Genomic DNA, 25,873 nt, shown 5'->3' with positions numbered 1-25,873 from the left:
CTGCTGCTTCCTGAAAGCAAACCGCCCCCCCCCGCCCTGGTGCCAGCTCCCAGGTATGTGGGCTTGTGCACCCTCCAGGACCCCGTGGGTCTCTCCAAAAAACTCTGTGAGCCTGGGAGCTTCTACTGGCACCTCGACCCTGAAAGTTTCTCCAATCGGTGCCTTTAGGCTTTAAGCCTGGACCCTGGTTTGCACGGTCTGGGCCCTGGTTTGCACGGTCTGTCTCACTGCTCGCTCCTTCGCTTGGTTTGTCTGTGCGCGAATGTGTGACCATGGTCAGCCAGCTACCTCGTGCTCTCACTGGGTCTGCCTGTTGCCACCCCACACCTGGAATCTGCCAACTGCCACCTGCGCTCCTGGGCTGGTGCTGCTGATTTTTCCTGCGCGATCCTGCTCCACCAGCCGCTGACTCCTCCCCTCTTACCAGTCTGGATGAATGGTTCGTTGTTGTCGGACTTCTGTACAGTTCAATTTTCTGTGTTTTGGCTGCGTTTTTGTTACTAAAACTTTGTTGTCTTTAAACTTGGTTGTGTGAGTAGGCACAGTATTTCCACCTACGCCTCTATCTTGGCTGGAAGTTGGTATCACTTCTGAATGGTAGTGAAAATGGGAAAATTAGATGAAAATGGGAAGACTGAGGGAGGAGCTTTTGCAGTAGAGCTGATGATGCATAGAAATCAGGTACTTGGTGTTGGCTCTGAGATAGGATGTCAGGAAGGCAGTTGGTTGGATATCTAAATATGGGATTCAGTGGGAAAGGTCAGGGTAAGAGATGTAAATTTGGGGGGGGTATACAATTTTTAAAGCCTTGAGATTAGTTGAGGGACACCCAAGTAGTGAGTTTAGGTAGAAAGAGATGACCGAGTACAGCATTAACGTGAATAGGGATTTCATGTAAAAATTTAAGGTATCTATTTCTGTTGGAGTTGCTAAAGATGAATAGTTTATTATCTTAAATAATTATCTTTGGAATTAGTTTAAAGACAATTAATGAATGGTCGCCTTGCATTCTACTAGGGATAATTGTTTATTTGTCATTGACTCTTAAGTAAACGCACCTTGCAGGAGTAAGTGTTCTTGGTCGATTTTACTACAGTGGCTCTTTTAGAGGTCGTGGTTTTGGCAATTAGAGGGTAGGCAAGATAAGCTACAGTCCATGTAGAGAGAGAATAGCAATGGCATAGGAAGGAACCTGTGGGTTTGTTTGTTCCATCTGTTTTAAAGATAAAGCTGCAGCAGCAGGTTTAGACTTAAACAAAATTATGATGTTTATAGTATTTGTCTTATTTCTTTTCTTTGAAAGTGAAAGCTTTGATTTTTAAATGAAAGTAATACTGCTTACATAGTTAATAAGTGCATTTCCTCGCCCTTCCATTCTTCATACCAGTCCTATTCCCCAGAGGCAGTGGCTTTCAACCCTTTTAGCTGTCTCTTTCCCCCTTCTTACCTTTATATTCTAAATGAAGTTTCTCTGCTATTTTTTGGTTTTAAATTATTTTGACATCTGCTGCTTTCCTGCTGTGGTAGGTAAAGAGTTAGCTCTAGGATATTAGCATGGTGGTTAGGTATGTGACTCCGGAGTCGAAACCTCAAGGGTTTAGTAGTCTTTCTATGAGTTACCAATTCTGTGACCTTGGGCAGTGTCCTGCTGTCCTCATTGTATTGTTGTCTGCCAGTTTGTCTTCCTCGTGTGTTGTCATGAAGGTTAAGCTAGTTAATGCATATGAAATACGTATCAGTAATTTGTTGTGTAAAGCCACGAATAAAAGCTAGTGATCAAACTTAATAATTTTAATCTTTGTGAAAGTAAAACATACATGTGATCCTCCCCACGCGTTGTGCACACCCCGTCTCCCCAGTGTGGTGGCGTTTCAGTTGTGGTTAAGTCAGTTTTCAGAATTTACATTCCATGGCCAGCACTGTTCACAGTAAAGACATTATTATACAGTAAATATATTTCCCTTTTTGGTACAATCTCACGTGTCTTAAAATGTCCTCTGCCTTTACCGTCTACTTTCAGACACCTACCTTAATCCCTCATTAACCAGAGTTCACATCCACGCGGATTTCTCTGTCATTCAGATTCTTCTTCTGCTACCACCCTTCTTCTCATATTGGAACATGAATTCTGTATCATATGTCATTGCTGAAGGTTTTTCTGTCTCCCTGCAGAATAATTTGCCAGCATATTATATTACTTAAGGTACGGTTAGTTGCTATACCAAGCAAGCCCCAAAGAAATAATGACTTAAACTGGACAAAGGTTTCTTTCTCACTGGGTGAAGCCCAAGTCAGGTGTGTCAGATTGCCACAGGACCCTCTTTGGGCAGGGATTTCGGGACCCAGTCTCCTGCCTTGTGGCTCTGGCATCTTCAGTGGATGGCTTCAGAGGCTGCTTGGGTTCATCTGCATCCCACAGGGGTGCAGCAGAGGGCAGGGAGAAGGAGAGAGTGCCCAGGAGATTACTATGCCCCAGGCCTGGAAACAGTGCAGATTTCCTAACAGTCATGTTTCATTTAATCATTCAGTCACATGGCTACATCTGATCTCAAAACAAGATGGAAAGTGTTAGTAAGCCAGTGAGTGAGCCCAAGAGGTACAGTGACCTTCATTTTCCCACTTATCAGTTATTTTACCCTATATGCCCACCTTCCCCTAGTCTTACATGTTCTGTTTATGTTAATGGTGATCGTCTGGATGAATTCCCTCCAGAGGTAGTTGTGTAACCTAAAGTTGTGACCTAGTGAAAGAATTTTAGGCTAGGTAGAAGACAATGGATGGTATGGGCAGATATAATAGCATTTTTTTTGTATTTTGTTTTAGTGGGGAAGGAATTATGAATCCTCTGATTGGGTGATTCTCTTTTGACTTGTGGGACTCTGTCATTTTGCTTCTTTTCCCTTCCTCTACCCAACTGCCAAAAGGCCTTCTCCCTTGCCTTTTTTCCCCCCCAGAACTATGAGTTACAAAGGCTGTTCAACTACCCCTTGAAATCATGCTTTGCCTCTTTAACTCATGGACTTTGAAGTTCTCTCCCTGTGTTCTAATCTACTCAATTATTTATTTATTTAAAAAATGTTTTCAGATTTAAAATGGACATATAAGTAGTTTTAGATCAACCTTTGGGCCCCTTGTGTCTTCTTTCTTCTGTATTCTCAGCAGTTTGTCCTCACTTGTAACGAGCCCTGCAGTGGGGTTGGGGAGGGTGGGAGCAGGCGAGATCGGGCCCTACACTGTGTTTGTCGGGCCATAAGACACACCCAGGTTTTAGAGGAGGAAAATAGGGGGGAAATTTTGAAGCAAAACGTGGTAAAATATTTAATAACTTAAATAACATAATATTCCACCAATGTAAATGTAAACAAAACTTAACAGCAGCATTAACAACCATTATTCCTCCCAAATTTGGGGGCGGTGCATCTTATAGTCTAAAAATACCTTAATTTAATGTTTTGCTGTTTTACTAACAGTTATTTTGAAATTTCAGCATTCTCTGTAGGCTGAGGGTTATTTTGAAGACCTGGTTTTTACACAGAGTTACCTTTCCCTTCTTTTGTACAGTTTGGGGAGGAGAAGTTGGGGAGGATGTGGCTTCTATTTTCTTCAGATACAAGTGTCAAAGGTGTTGTGTTGGACAAAAATGTTAATATTAATCAGTATAAGTTCTTAAGGATCTCTTTTATTTCTTTCACTCTCACTGTCACTCAGTCACACTCTTACTCTGAGACTTTGGGGGGAAATAATAATATATTATTTTAAAAAGTTTACAGTGTTGCCTTTAAACCTTAAGGTCATATTAGGTAATTAAATAATTAAGGCCATATTAAGTAAGTAACACCACCTAAAATTGGGTTGTGTGTATGTGTGTGAGCGGTTAATGCGTCCAAATCGTACTAACTTGGTAGGTGATGACTAGCTGTATGGTGTGGGACACACTATGACTCTCTGTAGTATGTTTTATGTACTCGATATTTCATTATTGAATTGAGTTTACTTCACACAGTTGACCCTTGAACAACTTGGGGCCTAGAGGTTCTGACCACCCACGCAGTTGAAAATCTGTAACTTCAGTCCGCCCTCCACATACACGAACTTCCAACCACAGATCAGAAATACAGTTGAGCCTTGAAAACGTGGGTTTGAACTGGATCCACTTAAACGCAGGTTTCTGAAATCCACATAGAAGTGAACCTGTGCAGTTTAGACCTGGGTTGTTCAAGGGTCAGCAGTACACAAGTCAGTATGTAATATGGCTGACAGTCTGTTTAGGAAAGTCTAGGGAAAACTCTTGTATTGGCTAGAGTGTAAGAGATATTGATATCTCACTTTTTAACTTTAAAAATGGAAATGGCCATATTGAGTCTGTGGGGAGAATGTTGAGACATTCAAATTTATGACCTGCTATGGTTTTTGTTGACTAGGAGAAAATCACTCATTTAAGCCATTAAATTATAAACAGCTAGTCACACTTGAGAAATAGTAACAGACCCACTTTCTTATCTTTTATCCTGTTTGAACCAAAGACCGTCTTTTTTTCCCTACTGCAGTTGTCCAGTCTTTCCCCCTTCGCCTTCCTGCGCCCAGCCTGCCCCCACTCCCACAGCCAGTCCCCACTCCTTCGTCCGTGTCCGTGGGTCATTCATACCTGTTCTTTGACTAGTCCCTTCCCCTTCCTGCCACCATTGTCCCCCACCCCTTTCCTCCGACAGCTGTCAGTCTGTTCCATGTTTCCCTGTCTCTGGTTCTGTTTTGCTTGTTAGTTAATTTGGTTCATTAGATTCCTCTTAGAAATGAGATCACTTATGTATCATTGGTAAATATGTTCTCCCATTCAGTTGGTTCCCTTTTCATTTTGATGATGGTTTCTTTAGCCATGCAGAAGCTTTTTAATTTGCTGTAGTCCTATTTGTTAGTTTTTAAAAAATGACTTTATTTATTTTTAGAGAGGAGGGGAGGGAGAAAGAGGGGGAGAGAAACATCAGTGTGTGAAAGGTGCATTGATCTGTTGCCTCTTGCACGCCCCCAACTGGGGACCTGGACCACAACCCAGGCATGTGACCTGACTGGGAATTGAACCAGCGACCTTTTGGTTTGCAGGCTGGCACTCAGTCCACTGAGCCACACCAGCCAGGGCTCACTTGTTGTTAATTTTTTCCTTTGTCTCCTTTGCCCTAGGAGATAACATTGGCAAACATATTGCTATGTAGGATAGCTGAAATTTTGGTATCTGTTTTCCGGTAGGACTTTCGTGGTATCACGACTTACATTTAAGTCTTTTGTCTATTTTGAGTTTATTCCCGTGTATGGTATAAGTTGGTGGTCTAGTTTGACTTTTTTGCATGTACCAATTCAGTTCTCCCAACACCATTTGTTGAAGAGGCTATTTTTATTCCATTGTATGCTCCTGCCCCCTTTGTCAAATATTGACTGTAGAGACATGGGTTTAGTTCTGGGCTCTCTATTCTGTTCCATTGGTCTGTGTGTCTGTTCTTGTGCCAGTACCAGACTGCTTTGATTACAGTGGCCTTGTAGTATAGTTTGATATCAGAAATTGTGATTCCTCCAGCTTTGTTCTTCTTTTTCAAGATTGCTGTGGCTATTTGAGGTCTTTTTTGTGATGCAAAGATTGTCTTGAAGCCAACTGGCCACCTGTGTTTTTTTTATGTGCTGCTCATCCCTAGTATAGGTGACCTTTATGATGTCTTCCAAACATGATCCTAAATAATAACTTCAACCTCATTAATTAACATCTTAGGGGGAATTATTACCCATCTAAGAGCAGAACCTTACGTGGTTGTTGACATGGGGTTTTGCTTGGTGGTGGTGGGTTGCAGATTATGGGACTGGATTAGGTAGTGTCTTATATCTGTTCAATTCTGGTAGTTTCTTATCCTAATAAAGTCGTGAAGAGAGTACAAGATATAAGAAATGAGAATACTGTGTTTTTTGGACTATAACACGCACCCTTCCCCATTTTGGGAGGAAAATGCTGTGGCGACCCTGCTCCTGCCTCCTGTGACCCTGCCCCCAACAACGAGCCAGGTAGACTACATTGGAACTGTAAGATGCACCTGCCTTTCCTCCTAAATTTTGGGTGGGGGGAGTGCGTCTTATCGTCTTAAAGGTATAATAATTATAGTATAGTTTAACTGAGCTATGGGTGGGGAGAGCTGAATTTGGTGCTGTTTTTCCCAGCTATGACAATTAAAGGAATATTTCCGTATGTGTTATCATTTCTCCTTTGAGTTGGCTGATACTGCTTTGTGGATTTATGATAACACAATTAGGTTTTCATCCTTTCTTGCCTATGCCTGTAAATTCTACCTTGTAGCTGGGTAAACAGATTTATTTCTTTCTCTTTCCCCTTCAGTGCATCCTGGACTTGTCTTTGTCTTGGGTGGTATTTTTAGATGTCTCTTTTTGGGGGAACATTAGGTATCTGAAAATGTAGATGATAATTTTGAATATAGACTTGTATTGAACTCCCTAAAACTGTACATATATATAGGGGAGTGAACTATATTTGACTTGTTAGGTAGGAATTTTTTGGTTAGTGACCAAATTTGACTTTTAAGCCTTTTGTAGCTCTAATGATCTAGAGTAGAAGAACAATAAATATATTTTTCTTCTTCCTAGTATTTAGTGGAGCTAGAGAATACAGGATTTAGAATCAGGAGTCATGGTTTAAATTTTCTAATTTGTTTCATCCAGGCTAGGCAACTGAATAATAAGTCACTAAATTATTTATGTCTCAACTTCCTTATACATAAAATGGTGATGCAATTAGTGCTATCTACTAATCTCAAAAGCCTTTATGAGGACCAAGTGAAATAAAGTATATGAAACCCTTCATAGTCAGTACACACATATATATGATATTCTATAGATATCAAGAATGATCCTAACTCCAATAAGCTAACAGATATCTACATCTATATATATAAGCTACTATATATGTCTATTAGCTTATTGGAGTTAGGGTCATTCTTGATATTAGTAGGATTTTAGGGATGGGCCAGATACATTCTATATGTATGAATCTACAGGATACATTCTGATTGTTTCTATTGCTCATTCTTTCAGTGGTTTGGCATTCGGGATTTTGAATGTATGAAAATTGTCAGTGAGTTGGTAATATGAGCCTTCCAACAATGTTTCAGTAATTTATATAGATGATGGGATATGTATATGAGAAGCAACGTGCTGATTCTAAGCAAGGAAGTGGCTCCTGGTATGAAGAATTCTGGCCACTCAGCTTTGGATCTTGGCCTATAAGCAGACCTTCCTGTTGGATTTCTGTGCCAATCCAGTAAAATCATTTTTCTATTGTTAGATCAGCACTCAAATGTGAAGCACTAAACATTATGTAAAAATGGTAATTTTGTCCTATTTCTTTTGCTTTATTTCTTTGTTCTGACTAAATAGTATATTATAAATAATGTGCTCTTTATCTCGGCATATAATTTAGTTTGATTTTATTTTTAAAAATATCTTAAGTGGTAGTTCTCCCCATTTGTACTATTTTAGTGTTTTTGGTTCTTAGGACAGATACCTTTCCCTGTGGTATATAGTTCAGTGAGTTCTACACAGTGCTAGCGAGAGATTTCCTTGAGTTAAGGGGACCAATATATTTTGCAGCCGCTTTGTTGGAGTACATTGTAAGCTTTCTTTTTTCTGGCTCAAGAATTTTCAGTTAGGTTGTGAATTTATAGAGCCTTGATGGGTGACAAAGAATAGGTCTTTTGCTACTATAATTAAAATGACACTTAGGCTTACAATTTAATAGAAGGTAGAAATCATGGAGCTATATTTTCTTATTGTCTCAGCTTCCTTGAACTTCTTAATGAGAGGTTTATGTGCACCCACAGGGAAAAAAGCCTACTGCTTGTTATTTTTAGTTTTATATTCCAAATTGAGGCTGCTGTAAGTTCATATCAGCATTAAGTAAGGCAGACCCTCAGCATTTGAAGGGCGTGGGTAGGTGAAGTTCAGGAGATAAGGGGAAAGAATATATTGTGGAGGTCACAGAAGTACAGAATCTGGAAAAGTCATAAAAAGGGAGAGCAAAGTAACGATGAAGACGCTGTGAGAGCCAGTCCTGTATCACATCAAGTCTTGCCTTTCTCTGAACTACTTTTGTCTAAAAGTACCACTTTCTCTCTTCTCTATTTTTTTCTTCTTCTAAAGCCTGTATTGGTTGAAATTCAGTGAGTGTAAAACCATGGTGTTTCACAGAGTGGTGTCTGAGGTACAACTTCAGAAAGTTAAAGCCCGTTTCAGTATTTTCTAGCCCATGTGCATCATTCAGCTGCATTGTGCACTCTAGTAACTGACACTGAAAAAGGAAGTCCATTTATTGGTACTCGGACAGAAGGACCAGAGGGTTGTCACCTGCCCAGCCCTTGGTCCCAGGGGAGTGCTCCATGCATAGGTTTGCTCAGGATAGATGTGTCACTGATCTGAAGCTCAGATGTCCAAGATGTCTGTACCTGTTCTTCTTCTTTTTAATCCTTGAGTGAAGAGTATTATGGATAGAGTCCTGATACTATCTCGAGAGAATTCATGACTTACACACCAGTTCCTGCAATCCCTTTTATAAGAGTTCAAGCATTTTGCAGAATACTCCCATTACCAATTTATTTGGTTTCTCTCTTCTAACACTTTTCAGTCACCTTCAAAGTACTTTACATTTGATGTGATACACCTATCAAAATGTTTTTTTTTTCCCACTGCTAAAGATAATTTTTGAGCTTCTAATGCCTTTGACTGCTTCTGCTGTTTTTTGTTTTACCTCCACATAGGCAGTGTTTTCCTTGGAGGACTTTTTTTTTTATCCAGAGAAACAAAAAAAAATGTTGCTTGGGGTGAGATTGGCGGTCATACCACTTTTGGTCAAAAACTGCTGACCACTCAGCAGTGCAGACAGCTGTGTCTGTAAATCACCCATCATGAAATGTGCAAATGGTAGAAAGGTGAAGGGATTAAGAAGTACAAATTGGTAGTTACAGAATCGGTAAGGGAAGGTTAAGAGCAAGTTTAGGAAATGGAGTTGCCAAAGAACTTACATGCATGATCCATGGACATGAACAAAGGATGGGGGATCACTGAGGGAGAGGAGGGGTGCTAGCTGAAATGGGGCAAAGATGAAAAAATTGAGACAACTGTAATAGCATAATCAGTAAAAACGGTCTTCAAAAAATTCACTGATGCCGAACACAGCCTCTCACAGCAATGCCAGCTGGTAAACTGGTAACAGATTGGTTCCTAGAACACTCACCTAGCAGGGGAAACCTGATCTACCTTCCAGAGATAATTTTATTCTTGGGGGGGCGGTCCCACCTTGCATTTCTTTTTGAATTAGTGTTTTCATTTACTTTAGGTAAACAGAGGTGGAATTGCTGGATCACGTGGTAGTTTTATTTTCTTTGAGGAACTGCCATACTGTTTTTTTTATAGTGGCTGTATTAGGTTACAGAAACCTGGAGTTTTCTTTGTGAGAAGGTTTTGAACTACACAGTGACATTTTTAATAGGACTCTTCAGGCTATCTATTTCTTCTTGAGTGAACTCTGATTGTCCTTAAAGGAATTTCTTCACTTCATCTGAGTTGCTAGATTTATTGACATGAAGTTGTCTATAATATTTCTCTTATCCTATTAATATTGATAGTAATATAATCTTTGGTGTTGGTAATTTCTATCTTTATTTTTTCCCTGGTAATTCCAGCTGTAGATTTATCAGTTTTCTTGGTGTTCTCAATGAGCTAGATAGGGTTTATTGATTTTTCTGTAATGTATATCTGTTTTCTTAGTTTATTGATTTCTTCTGTAATGTTTTTTATTTCCTCTCCTGTTTATATTAGGTTTTATTTGCTCTTACTTTTTCTTTTTTGGTTTCTTAAGGTCAATCTATAGGACATGGATTTGAGACCTTGTTTTCTTTTTTTAAAATTTTTATTTTATTGATTATGCCATTACAGTTGTTCTATTCCCCCCTTCATTCCCCTCCACCCTGCACCCCCCCATCCCTACCATTCCCCCCCTTTAGTTTATGTCCATGTGTCTCAAGTTCTTTGGATTCTATATTTCCCATACTATTCTTGCCCTCCCCCTATCTATTATCTACCTACCATCTATGCTACTTATTTTCTGTACCTTCTCCCCCCTTTTCCTCCCACTTCCCTGTTGCTAACCCTCCATGAGATCTTCATTTCTATGGTTCTGTTCCTGATCTAGCTGTCCTTTTAGCTTGCTTTTGTTTTAGATGTGGTTGTTAATAACTGTGCGTTTGCTGTCCTTTCGCTGTTCATCTTTTTCATCTTCTTTTTCTTAGATAAGTTCCTTTAACATTTCATATAATAAGGGCTTGGTGATGATGAACTCCTTGAATTTGATCTTATCTGAGAAGCACTTTATCTGCCCTTCCATTCTAAATGAAAGTTTTGCTGGATAGAGCAATCTTGGTTGTAGGTCTTTGAATTTCATGACTTGGAATACCTCTTTCCAGCCCCTTCTTGCCTGTAGGGTCTCTTTTGAGAAATCAGCTGACAGTCTGATGGGAACTCCTTTGTAGGTGACTGTCCCCTTATCTCTTGCTGCTTCTAGGATTCTCTCTTTCATTTTAATCTTGGCTAATGTAATGATGATGTGTGTTGGTGTGTTTCTTCTTGGGTCCAACTTCTTTGGGACTCTCTGAGCTTCCTGGATTTCCCGGAAGTCTATTGCCTTTGCCAGATTGGGAAAATTCTCCTTTATTATTTATTCAAATAAGTTTTCCACTGGTGGCTGTTCCTTTCCCTGTTCTGGTACCCCTATACTTCGGACATTGGCGCGTTTAAAGATGTCCTGGAGGTTCCTAAGCCTCTCCTCATTTTTTTGAATTGTTGTTTCTTCATTCTTTTCTGTTTGGTCATTTTTATCCTCCTTCTGGTCCACTCCATTGATTTGAGTCCCAGTTTCCTCTTCATCACTATTGGTTTCCTGTGCATTTCCATTAATTCAATTAGTTTAGCCTTTGTATGTTCCTCTAATTTGTGACTAAAATCAACCAGTTCTTTGAGCATCCTGATCACCAGTGGTTTGAACTGTGCATCTGAAAGTTTTGCTATTTCTATGTCACTTAGATTTATGGGCTCTGGGGCTTTGAGATCTTCTTGAGCCATTTTTGTTCTGTTCGTGCTCATTAAGTATGAGGAGCGGAGCCTTAGGGGAGGGGCGGGGCCTCCAGGGCAGGGTCACTGGGTTATGATGCTGTATGTGGTGGCGGGGTCAGAGTGGGGAAATGGCGTCCCCCTCTCCTGCTTCCTGTTGCTGGGTGAGGAGCGAAGCCTTAGGTGTTCACCAGGTTAGGGTCGCTCAGGTCACTGGGTTGTGACGCTCTATGTGGGGGTGGGGTCAGAGCCGGGGAATGGTGGCAGCCTCTGCTGCCTCCTGTCTGGGTCCTGGGTCCTGGGTCCTGGGTCCTGTCTCACTGCCCATGCCCTTGCCGGTCTATCTGCGCAGGAATGTGCCAGCACAGTCAACCCGCCGCCCTTCACCCTCGCTGGATCCGCTGGTCGCTCACTGGGTTGCGCTCAGTAGGTCACTCACTAAGTCGGCCCTTTGCAACCCCACGCCTGGGATCCGTGCGCCTGAGTCCGTCTGACCGAGTTTTCCTGTGCAACCCCGCTCGGCCAGCTCCTGGTTTCGCCCCTCTTACCGGTCGGGCTGAAGAATTCATTGTTATTGGACTTCCGAAAAGTTCAATTTTCTGTGTTCTGGCTGTGTTTTCTGTTGCTAATATTTTGTTGTCTCTAAACTTGGTTGTGTGAGGAAGCACGGCGTCTCCACCTATGCCTCCATCTTGGCGGAAGTCAAGACCTTGTTTTGTAAAATAGGCATTCAGTGCTATAAAATTTCTTTGAAGCACTGTTTTAGCTGCATCACACAAAATGTTTATGATTCCTGTGTTAATGGGCACTCTGTGTGTTTCCACCTTTTGGCTACTGTGGATAATGTTGCTATGAATATTGGCATAGATACTTGGTTGAGTCCCTGTATTCAGTTCTTTTAGCTACCACTTACGGAGTGGAATTTCTGAGTCAAATGATAACTCTGTGTTTACCATTTGAGGTACTATCAATCTGTTTTCCACCCTTTCATAGTCTTAGCAAGGCAGATAAGTTTAAATTTCTTCATAACCTTACATACACTTGTTAGTTTCTGTTATTTTTTTTAACAGCTATCTTAGTAAGTTGTGAAGTAGTATCGTGGCTTTGATTTGCATTTCCCTAATCATTAACGATACTGAACATCGTTTCATATGCTCATTAGCCATGTGTATTTCTTCTTCTGAAAAATGTTGTAAGTCCATCGCTCATTTTGAAATTTGTGTTGTCTTTTTGTTATTGAGTCGTAGGGGTTCTTTGTGTATCTTGGATATTAAATCCCTTTTATATATTCTTTGAAAATATTTTCCCCCATTCTTTGGGCTGTTTTTTCAATCTCTTACTAGTGTTCTTTTTAAACATTTTTTCAATTTTAATTGTTGTCCAAGTACAGTTTTCTCTTACTAGTGGTCTTTGTTGCACAAAAGTTTTTAAATTTTAATGGAGTCCAATATATTTATTTTTATTTTGGCATTTCTGCTCTTGGTGTCTTCTTAGAAACTTGTTACCAAATCCTGGCCATGTAGATTTGCCTCTATATTTTCTTCCATAAGTTTTACAGTTTTAGCTCTTAAGTTTATATTTTAATCTATTGTGCGTTAATTTTTATATATGGGGTGAGGTGTACATCCAGAGCTGTTCTTTTGCAGGTGGATATGCAGTTTTCTTAGCACCAGTTGTTGATAAAACTTTGCTTTCACCATTGAGTGGTCCTAGTGCTTTTGGCAAAATGAATTGACTATAATATGGTCTTTGGTTCTGTTCACTGATCTATATGTCTCTCCTTATGCCAGTATCACACTGTTTCGATTATTGTAGCTTTGTAGTAGGTTTTAAAATTGGAAAATGCGGGTGTTCCAACTTTGTTTTTCTTCAAGATTGTTTTGGCTCTTTGGAGCCCCTTGAAATTCCACAAAAATTTTAGGCTGTGTTTTTCTATATTTGTAAAAACAAACAAATCGGTTGGGTTTTTGATACAGGCAGAGGTCACCGATTTTGCAGAGTGCTTTGGGTAATATTGTAATCTTAGTATCAAGTACTTCAGTCCATGAACTGGGGATATCTTTCCATTTATTTCAATCTTTATTTCTTTTACTAGTGTTTTGTAGTTTTCAGTGTACCTTGCAAGTTTTTTGGTTGTTTTTTCCTGACTATTACAATCTTTGATGATGCTATTATAAATGGAATTATTTTCTTATTTTTCTGATTGTTGAATGCTAGTATATAGAAATACAACAGATTTTTCAGCATTAATTTTGTATTCTGCAACTTGACTGAATTTATTTATTAGCTCTAGCAGTTTTGGGTTTTTTGGTGTTTTTGCAAGGGTTTTTTTTTTTCATATAAGATCATATAGTCTGCAAACAGATAATTTTAGTTCTTTTCCAATTTGGATGCTTCTTGTCTGTTTCTGTTACCTCGTTGCTCTGGCTGGATCTTCCAGTACGATGATGAATCGAGTGGCAGAAGCAGGCATCTTTTTCTTGTTCCTGATCTTAGAAGGAAAGCTTTCAGTCTTTTATTATTGAGTATGATGCCAGCTGGGGGATAGTCATATATAGCTTTTGTCATTTGGAGAAAGTTTTTTTGTATTCCTAGTTTGAGATGCATTTTTTTTTTCATTGTGAGAATTTGTTGAATTATTTCAAATGCTTTTTTTGGATGAGTAAAGATAGGATCATATCTTCTTTCTCCTTTGGTCTATTAATGTGATGGATTGACTGATTTTCCTATGTTGAAAATTCTTGGAATAAATGCTACTTGGTCATAGTGTATACAGTTTTTAATAAGCTGATGAATTTTGTTTGCTAATATTTTGTTGAGGATTTTTGCATCTGTATTTGCAGGGACTATTGGCCTGTAGTTTTCTTGTGTCTTTGTCTGGCTTTGGTACTGTAATGCTGGCTTCAGAGAATGAGTTAGAAGTGTTTCCTCCTCTTCGGTCCTTTGGAATAGAGAAAGTTGGTTTAATTATTCTTCAGAGGTGTGCGCTGCAGTTCACCAGGGAAGCCATGTGGTCCTGGTTTTCTTTGTTGAACGGTTTTTGAAAACTGATCCACCCTGCTTACTTGTTAACAGAGCTGTTCACATTTAGTGTTTCTTCTCAAGTCAGTTTGGTAGTTTGTTTCTAGGAATTTGTGTAGATGAAATCTAGATTATTAAACTTGTTGGCGTACAGTTGGTCATAATATTCTCATATAATTTTGTTTCTGTTTTTTTGTTTCTGTTTTTGTTGGTGATGTTTCCATTTTCACTTCAGATTTTAAGTTAATTTGAGTTTTCTATTTTTTGTTAGTCAATGTATTTAAAGGTTTATTTGTTTTATTGATCTTTTCAAACAACCAAGTTTCAATTTTATTAATTTTTCTCTATTTTTAGTCTCTATTTTGCTTATCTCTACTCTGATCTTTGTTATTTAATACCTTCTCTGGCTTTGGGTTTAGTTTGCTCTTATTTTACCAGTATCTTTAAGATATAAGGATAGGTTATAGCTTTAAGATTTTTAAAAAATTCTCACCCAAGGATATGTTTGATTTTAGAGAGAGGGGGTGGGAGAGAGAGAAACATCAATGTGAGAGAGAAGAACATCGATCGATTGCCTTGTGTATGTGCCCAACTGGCGATGGAACTGGCAACCTAGGTATGTGCCCTGACCAGGAATTGAACCCGTGCCTTTTTTGGTGTCTGGAATGACACTCTGAGCAACTGATCCACCTGGGCAGGGTAAGGTCCTCTTTTTTCATGTATGTGTTTACAGATATAACTTTCCCTCTTGGCATTGTTTTTGCTATATTCCGTAAGTTTTGACGTATGTTTTTGTTTTTATTCGTAAAACCAAAAGGTATTTTAAGGTATTTTCTAACTTTCCATGTGAATCATTAATTGTTTAAAAGTTTGCTAATTCCCACTTATTTGTGTATTTTCCAGCTTTCATCCTGTTACTGGTTTCTAGTTTCATTCCATTGTAGTTAGAGGAGATCCATTGTGTGATTCATTCTTTTTAGATTTATTGAGACTTGGTGTATGGCCTAATATATGGTATATCTTGAGAAGATTGCATATGCACTTGAGAAGAATGTGTATTCTCCTGTCATTGGGTGGAGTGTTTTTTATAGGTCTCTAGGTCTCGTTCGTTTAGGGTTGAAGTCTCCTATGTCCTTACTGATCTTTCATCTAGGTGCTCTATCCATTACTGAAAGTGGATATTGATGTCTCTGATTTTGTAGAAGTATTTCTCTCTTGATTTCTTTACATTTTTACTTTATAGAATTTGTGACGCTGTTGTTAGATATACATGTTTGTAAGTGATATCTTTTTGCTCTGTTGAACCTTTTACTTAAATATTATATCCTTCATTTGGAAGCCTGTTTCATCTAATAATAATGTGGCCACCTCAGCTCCCTCTTGGTTATCACAGCATGGTGGTGTATCTTTTATAGCCTCTTTCTTTCAACCTTTGTCCGTTTGTATTTAATGTGAGTCTCTTATAGACAGGATCATTTAAAAAAACCCATTGTATCAGGAGTAAAAGACAGAAAACTGTACTTGAACAACAATTCAAAACAAAACAAACTCCCCCACACACACAATTTTGTCAGTCTCTCCCTTTTAATTGGAGAGTTCAGTCCATTTATATTTAATGTAATTGATTATACAGAAGCATTTACTTCTGCCATTTAGGTATATATGTTTTCCATATTTTTTAAATTTTTTCTTCAATTTCTACATTTCTACTTCTAAAAAAAATTAATTTTTTTAGTGTACTGTCTTTATTCCCTTTTTAAAAAATTTTCATGTTTTTAAAGTTATTTTGTTTTTACGTTGGATATTACAATTAGCATCTTAAACTTATAGTTGACTAATACCAGTTTACTCTTAGTGGTGTATAAACACCCTGCTTCTGTACGTGTCTGTCCTTCCCCTTTTAATTGTTATTGTTGCAGAATGCATCTTGATACATTGTATGCCCTTTGTTTAACATAGATTATAATTTTTGTTTTATGCATTTCTTTTTTTAAAATTGTGTATTTGTTTTCTTGTTCGGTTATGGTTGTCCCCATTCCCCCCCATGACTCTCCTTCACCCCACCCACCCCACCTCCCACATTCAGGCCTCCCCCACTTCTGTTATCTTTTTCCATGGGTCCTTTGTAATGTTCCTTGACCACCCTTCCCCTATGCATTTCTTCTTAAAATTACATGGGGGTGGAGTTGTAAACCAAAAATACAGTAATACTGGCTTTATATTATATTTACTAGTGCTTTAAAAATATTTTTTGTTTATTTATTTTTAGAGAGGGGGTAAGGGAGGGAGAAAGAGAGGGAAAGAAACACTGATCTGTTGTCTCTCTCATGCCCCCAAGTGAGGAACTGGGCCCACAGTCTAAGAATGTACCCTGATGGGGAATCAAACCAGTGACCTTTTTGGTTTACCAGCCAGCACTCAGTCCATGGAGCCACACCAGCCAGGGCATCCCTTCTAACTCTTCCCAGCCCCTTACAGTTTTCTCACATGAATATCCCAAGCAGTCCTCAGCGCATGCATTACCCAGCGCGGATACCCCGAGTTCCCACTCTGTACAGCTCTTTTTCCTCTGGTACTCAGTGATGTGGACTTGAGCCCCCGTGACCTTTTTGTACTCCCAGTTTCCCCCTCCTCAACTCAGGGAGATCACTGAGCTCTGCTCTGGTTTCTTCTCTCTTTGCCGTTACTTGGAAGCTTTCTCCAGGCAGTGCCCTTTCCTGCCCATGTCTAACGTCTTGGGACCATTGTTTTATATGTTGTCTGATGTTTTAGTGTTTTTGGGCGGTAGGGTAAATCTTATCCCTGTTACTCTATTTTTACCGGATTTAACCAGACAGATCTCTCCACCAGCTAAGAATGGCCGTGCACCACCACCCACAGAATCCAGAAGAGCTGTCACTCTTGTGAGTTCTGTCTGTGTCCAGGCCTGTTAACTCCATCTGAACTGGGTAAAGTGATGATCAGCACGGTGGGGTCATTTTTTGGTATGTAAATAGACCATACAGAAATCTGAAAGCAGAGGATTGCAGGGTAGAGGCTGGCACACTACACTTGAATTGATAGGACTTTATGAATGAAGTTAAAAAATTTCTGAAGGTAGACAGTTTTAGCCTAGGTTTAGCTGCCTTAAGGGAAGACAATCTGTAGCTAGCTGACATTAAATTTTGAATAGTTGTTTTGGAACAGTCCAGTTTGACTTTTGAGTGGGATAATTTATTTTAAATTGTACCATTCCAGAAATGTGGTACAAATATAGTTGCTTATATAATTTTTCTTCATTCTAAAACTTAAATTTTAGCAATGGTAAAAGATAATGTTTATTATATTTACTTAAAAGTTAAACATATTTTATAATACTTTTTAAATAAGCACTTTGGGAAAATTGGCACATAGTTACCTTCACTGATAGGTGTATGGTGCCACCTAATGGCTAATGTGAAAATCTGTTTAGTAAAGGCATAATGCTTAGCAGTTTGTTAATATGCTGATTAAGTGTAACAGAAATCTTTGTTTTAAATGCCCAAGGTATAGTTTTCTTTAAACACTAAGGCATATGTATGTGTGTGTGTGTGTGTGTGTGTGTGTGTGTGTGTGTATATATACCTTTTAATTTCAATTTATAATATTTTAAAATTCAGCTACATTAGTGTCTGATTTTTCATCACATAGAAAGCATATGTGTGCAATTATCATATTTTAAGTTATATTCAAAATAAATTTTGCATGGAAAATAAATTATAATAAGCAAGTAGTTTACAAACCTTACAAACTACTATTGTTTTTAGTTCCTGTTTCCACTTCCTGTTCCAACATATACCTACAAATTAATGCAATGCCAAACCTCACTTCTGTTGTAAACGGAGAATTCATTCTCCCTCTCTCTCTCTCTTTGTATTTTTTACTAAATATACACAGACCATGGTCATGATTAATTAGATAGGCAATTTTTAAGTGGTTCCCCAGATTCTGGGATTTCGGTGCAACAGCTCCCAGAGGCTGTTGTGGAGGTGGCTCAGGTTAGGGACACCAGCAGCTTACAGGCTCCAGAAGCCCTGCATGAAGAAGACCATTCATCCTTGCTCAGCATGCTTTTTCCTAAACACATTGCATTGTGGAGCCCTTGTTTTCCTTTGTTTAAAAAGGTAATGTGTTAAAACCCTGATGACCTGGGTGGGTGTTCACTCTTTAGACCTTCTTTTGGAAGTGGATCTGCATTCCCTTTTTAGGAATAAGGAATAAATATATATTGTTTGTTTTAATGGAACAAAGTATTTTGGTTTTCATCTGGTCATATAGTAATGCTTCTTCATTATCAGAAATTTAGAAAATTTAGAGAAATACTTAGAAAATGTATAAATAACAATCCTAATTCCACCCGCCATAGATGATAACTACTACTATTTAAAATGTTATCATGCAGCCTTTTGATATATATACATAATTTAAACAAAAATTTTACCATATTCTATAAATTGTTTTGTATCAAGATTTTTAACTTACCTGATACGCGTATTCATCCATGTCGTTGACCATTTTATATTTTATTTTCTTAATTGTTTATATGATTTTAATGATCATATGTTATTCTATTGTATGAGCATACAACTATTTTATAACTGATCTACAGTTTGTGGATTTTCAATGTATAAATTCTTATACTGTTACTAGTACTGTTTTAATGAGTACTAGATTTTAGTGAGTACTAGATTTTAGTGCGTACTAGTACTAGTACTACAAAAATTTTATAGCTTTGTAATAGCTCTGATTAGTTTCTTAGGAAGAAAATCTTTTACATTGACAAAACATTTCTGGAAGCAGACTATGTAGGTCAAAGGTTATCCTCATTTTTAGAGTGTTTTATGAAAATTTTAGCAATTTACATGGATAGTAATCTCATAAAAGACATTGTCATTTTTTCAGTTAAAAATTTTGTCAAGTTGGTATGTTATTGTTTCACATTACATTTCTCTAAGTAATTTGGGGTAATTTTTCATGTTTAATGAAATTATAATTCTTTGTCGAATGTCCTTTGAAAATTACTGTGGTAGGTTTATTTTAATTTTTTATTTAAAAATATCAAGGATGTGTTTATAGCAATAACATTTTTTTCTTTTTTTACCATATGTTAATTTTTGCCCTCCTCTATATTTTTTAACTTTGAATTTTGATTTTGGCATATTTTGATACATAAAATTTTAATGTTTGTATGTAGGGAAAATATTAATCACTTCATTTAAGGATTCTTTATTGTATGTTTATACATTTTACCTAAAATCAAAATTTATTGGACTTAATTTTTTTCAAATAGTACATATTTTTCTGGTTATTAAGGAACTATAAATTTAATATCAAACATTTGGGAATCAGATTAAGAAAAAAAATTTAAATCACATGTGTTATCCCTATACCCAGGGCTGATTTCTTGAATAATCAGCCAATTTATTTTTTTCTACAGATACGAATCATCTTACGGTCTACTAGATTATATTGAATTTTCATACTTCATTGTTCTATTCAATATTGTACTACTTAATTACAGTTCGTTAATATATTTTTTCATAGTCTTTATTATATTTTTCATTATCATTTAGTCCCCTTATACCTCCTCCTGCCAGCAATCACTGTCCTGTCACTTATGTCCACGAGTCCTTTTTGGGGGGTGGATCAGTCCATCCACCCTGTGAACTTCGCACCCCCAGTAGCTGCTCTTCATCTCTGAGTCTGATTCTATTTTGCTTAATTTGTTCAGTTTGTTTCTTAAATTCCACATATGAATGAAATCTTACGGTATTTGTCTTTCTCTAACTGGCTTATTTCACTTATGTGTAATGTTCTCTAGGTCCATCCATACTGTTGCAAAGGGTAAAATTTTCTTCTTTTTTACTGCTGGGTAGTATTCCATTGTGTAAATGTCCCATAGTTGTTTTATCCACTCATCTATTGATGGATACTTGTATTGCTTCCTTATCTTGGCGATTGTAAATAATGTTGCAATAAACATAGGAAGACTTATGTTCTTTCAAATTAGTGTTTTGGGTTTCTTAGGATATATTCCTAGAAGTGGGATCACTGGGTCAAAAAGCAGACCTATTTTAAATTTTTTGCATTATCTTCATACTGCTTTCCATGGTGGCTACACCAGTCTGCAATCCTCCCAGTGGTGCAAGATGGTTCCCCTTACTCCACATTCTCACCAGCACTTGTTTATTGATTTATTGATGATAGTCATTCTGACAGGTGTGAGATGGTGCTCATCGTGGTTTTATTTGCATTTCTCTAATGATTAGTGACATTGAGCATCTTTTCATATGTCTATTGGCCATTTGTATGCCCTCTTCGAAGAAGTGTCTATTCAGGTCCTTTGCCCATTTTTTAATCGGGTTATTTTTTTTCTGGTGTTTTGTAAGTACTTCATGTTCCTTGTGTTGTCTTCTTGTTTTGTTGATGATTTTCTTTGCTGTGAAAAAAACTTTTTAGTTTGATCAAGTCCCATTTGTTTATTTTTTCTGTCGTTTCCCTTGCCTGGAGATATAGCTGGTAAAACATTTCTATAAACAGTGTCTAAGATTTTGCTGCCTATGTTTTCTTCCAGGATTCTTATGGTTTTGGGTGTACTATTTAAGTCTCTGATCCATTTTGAATTTATTCTTGTGTTTGGTGTAAGAAGGTAGTCTGGTTTCAGTTTTCTGCACTATTTATTGTATAAAGTGTCTGTAGGCCATTTGTGTGCTTCCTCCTCTGGTGAATATTAACTGACTGTAAAGGTGTGGGTTTATTTCTGGGCTCTCTATTCTGTTCCATTGATCTATGTGTTTGTTTTATGCCAGTACCATGCTGTTTTGATTAGTGTGGCCATTGGAAATATTTTAATATTTTTTCATTCATAGGGAGTACTCAGCAATTTATGAGTATATTGGACAGTTGGTAAGAGCTATTTCTAGTTTTTAACAATGATTTTTAGGGGCTCTGATTCTCTTCTTTTAACTGTAAAAGACTAAAACATACAAAGAGGTTACTATAACATGATACAGGTATGTGCTACACAATGACATTTCTTTCTACAATGCATCACATGTATGTGGTTTTATAAGATTATAGTGGAGCTGAAAAATTCCTGTTGCCTAGTGGTGTAGCCATCACAGTATCGTAGTGCAAGGCACTGCTCATGTGTTTGTGGTGATACTGTTATAAACAAACCTACTGTTCTGCTAGTCATGTAAAAGTGTAGCACATATGAGGTCTGTCCAGAGGTTTCCAGCCATGTACTGTGAAGAATAGAGACATTTACTGAAGAAGATACAAGATACAAGAAACATTGCATATAGGTCAATGATGCCTCAGTCCCCTTCAAATTGGGCACCTTGGGACCTCACACAGTTCTCCCAGTCTCCATCAGCTTCCCTGTCATATTTTCCTGAATTTCATTGACGGTCTGAAATCTCTTCTCTTTCAAAGGTGATTTTAGTTTTGGGAGAAGCCAGAAGTCACGGGGCACCAAATCTGGGCTCTGGAGGGGCTGAGTCACTTGGGTGATTTGAAGTTTTGCCAAAAACTCTACATGAGACGTGATGCATGAGTGGGTACGTTGTCATAATGAAGCTGCCAATCAGCAGTTGCCCGTTGCTGCGGCCTTCTGAATCATCTGAATCATTTGCACGGAGGAATGTTCAAGCTTAACACAAAATTTGGCGCAGATTCATTGCTCTACTTTCTCTTTTTGAATGTGGCAGCCACACAGTACATGTGCTCACTCAATGGTGTCTACTGCCCCCACTGACTAGTACAGCGAAGTCCTCATTGTTCACACGTGCACATTCCAGTCCACTCTCCTTGCTGCTAGGTTACATCGATGATGTCATGCAAGTTGTTCTTGTTATATTAACAGTGGCTGGACAGACCTCGTATAATAACACATAGTGCATAATACTTGATAATGATAATAGATGATTGTTCTGGTTTATGTTGTTATTATATTACACTTTTTATTGTTATACAAGAGTGTACAATTTCTACCTAAAAATATTTTGCTGTAAAACAGTAATCCATGTTACACTGGTAGTAGTCTTAGCCACCTTATATTTACCATGTCTCTCTTTCTTCAATTTAATCTTTATTGTATTTTTCCTGTTAACTGTTTATTCCCCTTGTACTGCCCTTACCCCAGCAAAAACCACACTGTTGGCCATGGCCATGGCCATGTCTCGTGATTGTACCACTTTCTCGTGCTTGATTTGATCTCTTGTTTTGTATATAACATGCTGTGCGTGCTTGTAGCCTCGGTTTGTGCAGGTGCACTCTTAAGATGTTTGTACAATGACAGCGTCACCTAGCGACATTTCATAGAACATATCCTTGTCATTAAGTGGCACCTAACTGTATACTCTTATCCCCTTTATCTGTTGTTTGTTTCACTCTAAAAAATCTAGGGGGATGATATTCCAAAGTTCATCACTAATTCACCTCAGTCATTACTTTATCAAAACACAGTGACTTATGCAAAGTTATTTCCTAATAAGCGTCAAGTTAGTTGAAATCTAATTCTCAGAAATATTCTTCTTTGTTTTAGGAATGTTTCAGTGCTTTGAAGTTAAGGCTAAGTGGAGGATTACTTCTGCCTTCAGGGTCCGGCAGAAGTAAGTAAGGCCTGGTTGTGTAGGGTAATAATATGGGTGTAATAATTTATACTTTTAATTTGAACAGTTCACCTAAAATGTCACGTGGTATGCTTGAGTGTGATATTGTTACATTACAGAATTACAGGCTTATGATTTTGTAATAAAAATATTTTGTAATAAAAAGGGTATTATTTCTGCCAGACCCTGTATGTGACTGTAGCTGTCAAGAAAAACAAAAACATGGGAAATAATTTTCAAATGGTTTAAAGAGGTTTGGCTGCCATTCACCTGGGTTTAGAGAAGAATGAAAGGGGAGAATATGAGACAGGAGGAGTTAACACCTCTCTTTAGTTTTTAATGGGCAAAGCTGTAATAGACCTAATCTGGCCTTAGGGTCTGTGTTTGCAAAACAAAAAATGCTATCTAATAGTCTTCTAAAGAATTTTTAAAGGGGATAATATTGTATCAATACCCTATTTCTGTTCTACCATGACATCCAAATCTATTTCCTTCTAAAAGTTGTTAAATATTTCCAAATTCTTACAAATATTAGTTTTTTGTTAATGCATTTTTCTTTTATCAACTTAGTTTAATTGACGAATGTGTCTTCCGTTTGCTGTGTATTTTTGGTTTTGATTTATCCCTTACTGTGAGATAATTTCCAAGTCCATCATTTAGTTTTTTAAAAAGCTTTTGAATTACTGGACCTACTCCAATGTTTTCATACAATTGTCATGATTTTCTATCTCCATTAATTTATCTGTTTTGAAAATTCTCCCAGTTCTTTTATGAATACGAGCTTTCTAAGTATCTTCAGTACAATAACTTCAGCCATTCGGGGATTGTTTAAAATAGGATCTTCTTAGGCTTTCTCTCAAGCAGGTTGTTAATCTCAGTCCTCAAAGTTTTATCCTTTCATTGCCTTTTCCAATAGCCTCTTTCTGTCTTAGTCCTCACAGTACTTCTGTAACCAGTGTCTCAGGCATCGTTACAGGTCATTTTCTACATTTTCTAATATGAGAATTCTGCATTCTGTGGTCTAACCGATCTGTGGATACCAAAGCCTTAAATAAAGGTCTTTTTGCCTTTTCTCCTATGGTGTAACTTCATCCTTTGCATATGGCTTTTAAGTATATGTCTAGTGAATTTGTTTCTTTCTGTACCGTTTTAGTGTTCTCAGTTTTATTTTGAAATTGAAGACCATACTGCTTTAATAACAATCTGATAGCACAATAATAGAAGGTTTAGTTTTCACCTGTTAGAAACTTTGCTGATTTCTGTTTAACTTGTATTATACCATTATTTACTTTTTAATTTGTTCCTGACATATTTTACTGACCCAACCTAAAGGTTTCATTAACCTTTATTAATATTTGGTCTTAGTGGGATAGTAACTTAATTTTGTCTTGATGTATTATTTCTTCAATACATTGAGGTCCCTTGTGGGTCTTTCTTTTAATGAACGAGCAACCAAACCCAACCTAGTGTTCCTAGGGCCTTTTACAAAATTAAGAACATATTCTCAATTTCTTCAGCCAAGTTATTGGTAAAGGTATTACGTAACAGTTGATAGAATGATTTTCTCTAATCTGATTATGAGACATTGAATTTTAGATGTGATGTTACATTCTTTTGTACACCTTCATTCTATGTATCTGTTGATGTACCTTTGTATCTACTTACCTACCTACCTGTTACCCGAATTTGGTTATTTTGGGTTTCCCAAGATACAAATCAAGAGGCAGAGCAGAGGAGAGGTAGGACCACTGAATTGGATTGGGGGCTGGCTCCGCTGGGTTGCTTTCATAAGCTGGGCACAAAGTGCACTTGCTCGTGGAGTTTTCCACGTGGCTTTGGAGAAGCAAGTGGTTAGAAGGAAGGTACAATTCTGCATTTTGTGTGTGTGTGTGAGCAGGAAGTAGAGAGGTGGTGACGTCCTTGTGGTTGGCTCATTAGGGTTTCTTCTTGCCACCTGGTGTCCTTGTGATCACACTAGAGGCTGTGGGGTGGTACCAGCTCTTTGTTGTTGTTTTGTTTTTTAAAGCTAGTGTCCTTGGGATGTCCGGCCCAGCTTCCTGTGCTTTCTCATACCTACCTGTATATTTCAGCATTTAGTCACATACACAGCCATTTGCTGTTTCCTGACTTCAAGTTGCTGGGCTAGAAAAAGAGTGTTCAGTTAGGGAAGGAGTGAGTTGAATGGCTTCTTTGGCATTAGGCCTGGTTGCCAATAAGTGCAGATATGATAAAACAGCAAGGTTGGTACAAGGCAAAACCCCCCGAACCGGTTGTGTACCAGTGTGTGCCTGAGAGAGTGCCTAGGGGGTACGGAGAGCCGCAAACCTCCTGACTCACCTGGGCTTCCAAACCTTAACCTAGAATCGGCACCCTGTGTCCCAAGTTTGATGATTAAACAGAAATGTCATTGTAGAGAAGACTGTGAGATTTATTTAGGAAAGCTAGACGTAATATGTTTCCCTTGTCTGCATAAGCAGTCATTCTTTTCACACACAGAAATTAGTGAGTTATCTTGACATATTTTTCTGAGACAATAAGGGTTGCTCCTTGATGTCAGGTGTTTTTCTAGGTAATTGAGAATTGGTATTGTGATAACTTGGACTAATATTTTTCTCATTGGTTGCCATGATTGTTTTTAAAAAAAATAACTGCCACTTTATTTATTTACCTATTTACTTATTTAAGAAGAGAAGGGAGAAAGAGAGGAAGAGAAACATTGATGTGAGAAACATTGTTTGGTTGTCTCTGTATGCAGCCCAACCAAGGACCACACCCACAATCCAGGCACCTGCCCTAACTGGAAATCGAGCTCTGGTGACTCTTCGCTGTGCGGGACAGTGCCCAACCAACTGAGCCACACCAGTCAGGGCACTACTTTTTAACATATGTTCACAAAATCACAAGTGATGTATGTTTTGTTAGATGATTGTGATATAATGCCATGGATTGGAAGGTCTCTTTCATTGGAAATAGAGGCATTAATGAAGCAAGTTCAGAAAAAGCATTTTTAAATTAATATAGGACAATATGTGTGTGTTTATCCTTTAACTAGTTTGTATATGTGAGACAGC

This window comes from Artibeus jamaicensis, unplaced genomic scaffold, assembly GCF_021234435.1.
Source record: "Artibeus jamaicensis isolate MK-2021 breed Jamaican fruit bat unplaced genomic scaffold, CSHL_Jam_final contig_2170, whole genome shotgun sequence".
Classification (NCBI taxonomy): Eukaryota; Metazoa; Chordata; class Mammalia; order Chiroptera; family Phyllostomidae; genus Artibeus; species Artibeus jamaicensis.
Note: the sequence above shows the minus strand (reverse complement) of the source record.